Here is a 9903-nt window from a genome sequence, read left to right on the forward strand (position 1 = left end):
ATTCTGTTTTATTATTTTTTTTTTACCCAAATACCTGAATTTTATCTAGGATCGATGCTCGAGGGAAGAAATTTGGATTTAGAAAGTTTTGCGGCTTTGAAATTCGAAGAAATGAGAAACATGAAGGAATATTAAGCGAAAAACATAAGAAAAGTAAGTAAAGGTATATTGCGAGCTGTAGGCTCGCCATCTGCGTGTAAATAATACGAAGTTATCAGTAATCTTAGTCGTTAATGTAAGTAAAAAGAAATGTTATCCCATCTCCTACCGTTTAGGATTTAAATTAGCCATTAAAGAAACCCGAATAACTAGGGAAAATCTGATGTCAGAACATGATGTCTCCCATCAAACTCTGCAACTTTTGTTTAAGTTATTTTTTGATTGGTTATCTAAAAAAACGAGCTATTAGACATTATAGACTAAAATGACCCACCCTGTATATTATTGAACAAGAGAGACGCTATCTAGCGGCAAAAGCGTGAACCGCCACCTTACTTATTTTGTTTGTGTCTTGAATATATATCATTTACTGCCATCTATTGAAATTATAAATGAAATACAATCATAATTAATATATCATCAACACCACAATATAGTTAGCGTGGAATATTAAGAAAATTTATTAAATCATATATCAAAAAATTGCTCTCTAAATGCTCCATCAGATTCCAAAATTGCTCCAATTATTAAATTATCAATTAATTAAATATTTGCAATTAAAAATACAAAATTTTATTTTCGAATATCTCAGTAAATTGATAGTTTTTCCTAACGTTTTTGCTATCAATAAATTGCTCCCGTTTATTTCTTTCGGGATATAACAATAACGATTTATAAATATCTATTATTTTGGCATAATTAATTAAAATTAATAATTGCAATTCAAACAGGTAAATATATAACACATTGTTTTGAATTGAAGCTTTTAAAATTAATGTTAGTTCAACAAGTTTATCATAGATGGCACTGCCATCGAAATAAATGTTAGTTCAACAAGTTTACCATAGGTGGCACTGCCATTGAAATAAATGTTAGTTCAAGGAGTTTACCATAGATGGCATCACCATAGAAATAAATGTTAAAACCATCGAATTAAATGTTAGTTCAACAAGTTTACCATAGATGGCATTTATATGTATTTTTTTCCTTTCTTTTTTGCACCTTTTTCATAAGGTGCAAATAATTCGCTTTGTAAATGGAACGAAACGAACAAATATTTAAAAGTTTTATAATAATTAATACTAGAAAAAAGAAAAAGATTTTTGGGTGAAAACACTTACTTACCATTTCCCTATCAGGTACTAATATTTCCCTTGTAATTTATATTCTCCTAATACAAATGTTAAAAATTTTCATATTTTTGGTGAAATTAGTTTTGAAAAAGAGTGTCATGTGAAAATGGAAAATTGGCTATATCTCGAAAACGGTTGGTTTTCTGGCAAAAAGGACGAAAATTTTGAGCATCTCCTGAACGTCTTGCTTAGAAAGTTTTTCCAAATAACATTCATGAAAAATTTCCGGAAAATTCGTGAAAATGGAAAATTTTGTTTAAAAATTGAATTATATTTTATTTTTTTTCATTTTTTTGTGTTTTTAGGCCAAAATTACTTCAATTTTCTTCAATTTGTATTAGGAGAATATAATGCCAGGTTAGTACACTAAGATTTTCAGCATAAGATTTTCATTTTCCTTTTTATTTGCACCATTACAAAAAAGTCTCCACCATACAAACTATGCTAGGTAATTTTTGTTCTTAAATATAAACTGCAACTCATTCTAGTGTTGCCCATTTTTAATGCCACTTAATCGTCTCTGCGTACAATGGCTTATAGTGATTAATTAATCGCTTCTGGCTATAATAGTTAACTTACAGTCATGTGTACAAATTATTGAAGCAAGCGTAATGTATGTAAGTAATCGATTTAAGTAAATATAATTTGTATGATTAAAGAAAAAATATCAAATAATAAATACATAAAAATATGCAATAAATGTTTATTACAAAATCAATTTTCATTGAAAATACATCTTTTGTAGACACGATTAATTCACTAAACGCTTTGTCTGTTTTTGTAATCATTTTTTATAATTATAAGGGAATACATGATCGGAAGGAGATAGGTGCAGAAAAATATAAAGAAATTGTCCGGACGGGTAGCCGGGATCGTGGGAACATTGTGGGGGTCTATAGGATGAATTTGTGGGGACCCACTTCGGAATATCGGAATAATTTAACTTCTACTGCCTATCTGCCTATATAATAAATTCGAGACTAGGTATCGGGGGGTTTGCACCAAAAATTTATTTTCAACGCAATCAAAAGTAGTTTTTTTTGTGAATTTTGGATTTACCACGCCATGTATTTAAATTTTCGTCTTACGGCGGCCTTGCTCTGTACAAGATCGCCGTATATATAGAAATTTTAACTTTCTATATCAAATTTTCCTAATCGTTATAAATTAAAGCCTCAACATGTAATATGTTAACAACATGACTGTTAAAATTCAAAGGTAAATATTTTATCTCCCCTTCTCTATGAAAAAATAAAAATTGAATAAAACCTTGCCCTTCTTTTTTAGAATATAAATAATAAATGAGAATCCAATTAAATGCTGATTTGAAACTTGTTTGCCAAAACTAATCATAATTACTTTTTTACTAGTTAACTAAAAATATTTTATCTACTAATTGTAAGATAGGTAATAAGCGAAAGTTGTAGTTTTGCAATGAGTGTATGTTATAATTATGAAAAATCTTCGATTCGACCATAGAGAACATTACAAAAATCTATCAATAATAATTTGTGGCTCTTCGCCTGTCGTTCCGATGCTATTTCATCATTTAATGGTGAATAAACTTTACGAAAATGTGTTTTTGTTATTATTCTCTTATCCGCCCGCCGTTTGCGACGTCAATTCAACATAAAAATGCATTTGCATGTCTCTTGTTGTTGGCAACAACAAATCGAATACTGAACTGTTACTTAAACCTTTACGATGCTCATTTTTCAGTTGAAATCCTTTGTATTGGTCTCTTAGGTCAGACATTCTTTGATGACCTGTTGAAATTTATGAAGATCGACGTAAAGCTTCTCCCGCGGTTCTTGAACTGTAAACGGTTCAATAGATTTTACTTCATATAGTGATTCCTTTTTCAGACGTTCCATTAAGGTTCCTGGCAACTCGAACCTGATGTAGATTGGTGACCTTTCCTTTTACCGACCATAACTAGTATACAATAACATTTTTATGACACTTGTATCGCATTATTTGGTTTATACACGTATTTATATACTTGACTAGTGGTACTATTTATATCTATCTATACCATATCTATGAACAAAAAAAACTTTCTCTTTGATACAAAATGCTGTTGCATTTTGCTGTACGCCGGTTTCTTTCTATGACACATATTTGTTATAGGTACAATATACTAAATTTTTTCTACCATACATTTATTATATCCAAATATTAATTTTATTAATCAAGTTTAAATATATACACTTTTTTTTTATTTTATTAAAAAAAAATTGTATTGTTCTTATCAGTTTCAACAGAGACTGCATTTTATTGATTTTGATAAAAAAATATGTTTTTTTCTTTGATATTTATGGTACATTAATTTTCATTACCAACACAGGTAAATATCCTGTTGAGAATTGATTACGAAACTTCTGATTGAAAATTAGGTATTGTTTTCATTCCGAAAATTAAAAGATATATCAATTGATACCAATAAACTTCCAGATAGATCCACGGATAAGCTAACGTAATTTGGCCCCCCACAAAATTTTTTTAGGTTTATTAATTATAAATCTTTTTTAACCCATTGTTAGTCGTTTGTTCTTCATTGTTTGATCATTAAAATTATTTGTTCGATCGTTGTTTATTTAATATTTATTAAACAATTATTTGTCATTAAGTTAGCCCTCCATACCATTGATTTTCCAGCTTCCTTAATCGATGTATTTTAAGGTAAGTATATCAAAGGTAAGTATTAAGTTAATTATATTGTTGCATATGTATAACCCTGGTGGCAGGGTGGATAGAGCACTTGCCTATCAAAGCAAAGTACGCTGGTTCGTATCCTAATGTGGATAATATTTTTATTTTTAAATTAAATGAATTGTTCCTTTTGTATAAATTTTCCACTCCTTTTATTGTTAAAGTTATCTATAGAACCCGTCCTCTGGCTGTAAATAATGTAAAATAAATAAAAATATATGTTAAATTTTGTTTTATTTTTTAAATTTGTTATCCTATTTTTCTTTTCAGAACAAACTTGTAAATTAATTAATTATTTAGTAAAGGTAAGTATTAAGTTAATTATATTGTTTTATATGTATAACCCTGGTGGCAGGGTGGATAGAGCACTTGCCTATCAAACTAACGTACGCTGGTTCGTATCCTAATGTGGACAATATTTTTATTTTTAAATTAAATGAATTTTTCCTTTTGTTTAAATTTTCCACTCCTTTTATAGTTAAAATTATCCATATAACCCGCCCACTGGCCATAAATAATGTCAATTATACACATGTCATAAATCACTATTCTGTCAGGGGGTGGGTATTTAAATAATCATAAATATATCTCACTTTTTAAAACCATATTCTCCTGTTACAAAATGTTAAAAAATTTGTACAAAAACGCTAAAATATGAAACTTTATAATAGGAGAACATGTCATATAGTTTATCTCAGTCATATTCTCCTATTACCAAATATTAAAATTTGTATTATAAAATTAAAAAATCACTCGTTAAGACTAAAATTTGAAATTTTGTAACAGGAGAATATATAATATATTTTATCCCATTTTTTTTAATAACATATTCGCCTATTACAAAATATTAAAAAAATACTTATTTTGCTTGCTTTTTTTTGTACATGCTAAAATTTATTCTTGTTAAATGAAATTTTATAAGATTTTGTAATAGGAGAACATGGCATTTCACAATAAAAATTAATTGTCTTAGTTCCACTTTCCTAATTATATCATAAATCATTCTTCTGTCAGGGATTGGGAATTAAAATAAAAAAATTAATGAAAACATGGCTAGATACGAACCAACGTACTATGTAACCGGAGGCAGCTGTGCTAGCCACTACTCCACCTTTGACTTATTATAATTATCATTAATGTAATATAAATATCTTTTACTCAAATTTTATTCAATAAACTTACCTATAAATGAATAATTGTAGTAATATTTTGTTAAAAATGTAGGTTCTGTTTGATATTCCTGAAATCGAAGTAGAGGATAAAAGATAAAGGTAGGTATAATATTGAATAATAATAATTAAACCAGCAAAATTGATAGAAACGTTATTTTATTATCATATATATTTGTACATATTTCATCAAAATTAAATATGAATGAATAAAAATGGCATTTTTATACAGTATAAAATCAATTTTCCAGATAACGTTTTCATTTGTTCTAAATTAATATAAATAAATAAAAATCGTTATAAATTTTAAATTTTGTTTTTATTTTTTTAATTTTCTATCCTATTTTTTATTTCAGAACAAAATTACCAATTAATAAATAAGTTAGTAAAGGTAAGTATTAAGATAATTATATGATTGATTATACATAGGCAAGCTAGTTGTGTGGATATAGCACTTGCCTATAAAACCAGGGTACCCTGGTTCGTAACCTGGTGTAGATAATATTTTTACTCTTAAATAATTGAATTTTTCCTGTTGTTTAAATTTTCCACTCTTTTTATAGTTAAAGCCGCCCTCTTGTCATAAATCATGTCAATTATACATATGCCATAAATCACTATTCAGGGGGTGGGAACTTATATATTCATAAATATTCTTTAAAATCATAAATTATTTTTGAATAGGAAAACATGTAATAAGGTTTATCTCACTCATATTCTCCTATTACAATATATTAAAATTGTAGTACTAAAATTAAAAAATAGCATGCTTACGCTAAAATTTGAAACTTTTTAATAGGAGAACATGTCCTATAGTTGATCTCACTCATATTCTCCTATTACAAAATATTAAATTTTAGTCTTAACGAGCGATTTTTTAATTTTATAAATAAAAACGTTAACATTTTTTAATAGGAGAATATGACTGAGATAAACTATATGACTATAAAATCATTTTTGTACAAATTTTTTAATATTTTGTAACAGGAGAATATGATTTTAAAGAGTGAGATATATTAAGGATTATTTAAATACCCACCCCTTGACAGAATAGTGATTTATGATATGTGTATAATTGACATTATTTATGGCCAGAGGGCGGGTTATATAGATAATTTTAACTTTAAAAAGAGTGGAAAATTTATAACAACAAGAAAAATTCATTTAATTTAAAAGTAAAAAAATATCCACATCAGGATACGAACCAGCGTACTCTAGTTTCAAAGTCAAGTACTCTATCAATTCTGCCACCAGGCTTATACATAACAATATAATTATTTTAATACTTAGCTTTACTAAATAATTAATTAATTGACAATTTTGTTCTGAAAGATAAAATAGGATAGCAAATTAAAAAAATTAAACAAAATTTCACATATATATAACGATTTTTATTTTTTTAGTTTTTATACAAAGTATAACAACATGATTAACATAATACTTACCTTTACTAAATAATTAATTAGTTGACATTTTGTTCTGAAAGATAAAATAGGATAAAAAATTTAAAAAATAAAACAAAATTTAACATATATCTAACGAATTTTTTTAAATTTACATTATTATAGCCAGAATGCGGGTTATATAGATAATTTTAACTATAATAGGAGTGGAAAATTTATACAAAAGGAAAAATTCATTTAATTTAAAAATAAAAATATTACCCACATCAGGATACGAACCACCGAACTTTGGTTTCTGAGGCTAGTGCTCTATCCACTCTGCCACCAGGATTATACATAAATAACAATATAATTAAATTAATAATTACCTTTGAAATACTTACCTTAAAATACATTGATTAAGGGAGTAAAAGCCAGCCACTTTATGGGAATCTTTCCGAAATTCTACGAAAGATCAGCATCAAATTGTTATCAAGTCGAGCTCTTGGTGTAAGTATGTATATATTATTAATATACTTCCATCAACTATCTAATGTAATTAATGTGGTATACTCAATTAACAACATGGCCATTAATTAAAAAATTTGTGGTCTGTTTTTAATAATAATATCAGAGAGAAAGAAAGTAACTATAAACTTGTTATACTCTGTATAGGCACTCGGTAACGGTGTGCAGTGCGGTGCGGTGATTGAGTTGACATTAAACTTAACTTTCTTAATAATTGTAATATTTTACATATACAATTATTTTATTATTGAACAAATTCGTAATGCATGACAAAAACTATTTATTTTTTATTTTTTACTTCTTTTATTTCTAAAAATGTGCATTTAAACATCTTTTTTATGTGTTTAATATCCGCTGTCCGAGGTTCAATGTCTTTTTATATCTCAAAAAATATAATTAGATGTTTATCTCAAAAGGATGTTTACGATATTCTTATTCATTACGATTAATTCCAATTTCTAAGGGCAAATTTTCCTTTTATAAATTTAAGATTTTTCTCTTTAATTACTGACTAATGATAAAATTTTTGCAAATATTCATAGGATAAAATCGAATTAAAAACATTCCTGATATAAATACTAAATATTGTTTTATTCTTAAAAGTACAAATATGATTTTTATAAATCTGAATAAATATTTTTTATTGTATTTTGATAAAAACCTTTTGCACATATATTTATATAATTTTTAATTACATAATATGTTTATACGTATAATCCAATAATAAAATATGACGTCATATGCCATTAAATGGCCAACCAAATATTAATCAAATTCGTTTGTGGTTAAAAATTAAAAACGATTAACAAGCGAGTGAAATTTAAGGGTACCGAAATGACTCTTGCAACCAATTTTTTATCTCCCCTCCGGACGGAAAGTATCACCTTTCGTTTAGTTGTGCTAAACGAAGGAACCACTATTCTCCTCCGTCGAGCAGCAAAATAAAATAAAATACACACGACGGACGCAAGTAAAGAAAGTATCAGATATCATTTTGAATGACGCCAAAGGCGAAGCCGAGAGAAGAAATTCTTTACTTTTGCTCCCTAGATGTGCAATAAATTATTTTAACAAATTTCCTAATCATATACACAAAATAGCATTTCGAACAACGTCAATAGAGAAAAAAGTTCGAAAGATGTAAAAGCACATATCTATGACTTGTTTCCGAAAACGAAGATCCTGGAAAAGTGGCATTTCAGACGCCTTCGGACCACGTACCAGGAAAATATTTTTTTTTACAAGAACCATAAAAAACTGCTCTTTTTATAAGCGGAAATGCAAAAAGATTTTATTAAAAGAAAGGGTATCAACTTTTTTAACGGTTTTCCGTCTCGTAGAATAATAATAGTTATGATTATTATTATAAATAACATGTTTTAACTTCTACACAAAAAATAAAAATATATAAAAAAAAACAGATATGGATAAATGCGATTAGAAAGTTTCAATAAATAATTCATTTATGCTTGTTTTTTATACTTACCTACAAAAATCTTACCTTTTGTTTTTTATTCGTTGGATGTTAATGAGACGTTAATTTTACTTACCAATTAAAAATCACATTTATCCTTACATATTATTTTCTTATTCAAATAGCGTTAAACCTTAAGACCTCCTATAATCTAATTTTTCTTACAGGAAAATGTTAATTATTAAAATATGGGTTTCTAAATGACCAGAAATTCGTTTTAGCTTATGTTTTGATGTGGTTTTTTAATATTTTTTATATTGAGAATTGAAGAGCTTAATCATTTTTGTGTAAAAGGACTAGAACTAGAGTTAATTCAATTCAGTTTTGAATTGAATTAACTCTGATTATTGCTAGTATCGAATATCACAACCCTCCTTAAGAATTTATTAATTTAACATCGGAAATATTGAGTTTAATAAAATGAATTAAAAAAAATCGCTAGAAAATAATACACTTTCGAAATTTTTAGTACAATTTAGCTAAAGTATGTTTTTAAAAACAATTAAAATGATAAAAATTATTATTGTGTTGGTACTATTAGAGTAGGTATAACAATTTTTTTCTAATGTTTCCTTTTTGCCAACTAAAGAATAGAAAAGGACTATAGATAATGGTTAGTAAACTTGATGATAGACAGAACCATGAACTTCATAACGGTATTGTGGACTGTAGTACATATAATATGTTTGATACACTGTTAAAAGAATGTGTTTAGAATTTTAAATATAATAAACTAAGTTCAGTAAAGGGTAACGAATTGAAATAAAAACAATTGCAATCATTATATATGTTCATTCATTGTATAAAATAAATTATTATTAAATTATTTATTATAAATACACATTTTTTATTTTTTTACATGAGAAAGAGATGAAACATTCATATTTATAACATCACCTTTCCTTACATTAATTAAGAACATGAAGATTATGAACCATAAAGAAGGAAATAAGAACGAGATCTCATTCAAAAAAAAACAAAAATTAAATATACAATTAAATTTTTTTTAAATAGAATAGATATTTTTTTTTGTTGGACATGTGTGTATTTTTTCTAAATTTAATTTTGACATTTCTGTCAAAATAGAACACACTAAGTTTATAAAATTGAGTTTATCCAATAAAACTTGTATAAATCGCAATTTTAGAACAAAAAAAAGTAATAAATATTTAAATATAATTAAATAAAGAAATAAATTATAGATAAATAGAAATATTTATAGATTTAGATAAAATATCTTCAATGTCTTTTTTTGGATACATTCGAAACAGAGCTTCCAACCCACATTTTTTAATTTCCCGTTTAGAAAATTAAGTAAACATTCATTAAATCATTTTACACTTTAC

This window comes from Chrysoperla carnea, chromosome 5, assembly GCF_905475395.1.
Source record: "Chrysoperla carnea chromosome 5, inChrCarn1.1, whole genome shotgun sequence".
NCBI classification, from domain to species: domain Eukaryota; kingdom Metazoa; phylum Arthropoda; class Insecta; order Neuroptera; family Chrysopidae; genus Chrysoperla; species Chrysoperla carnea.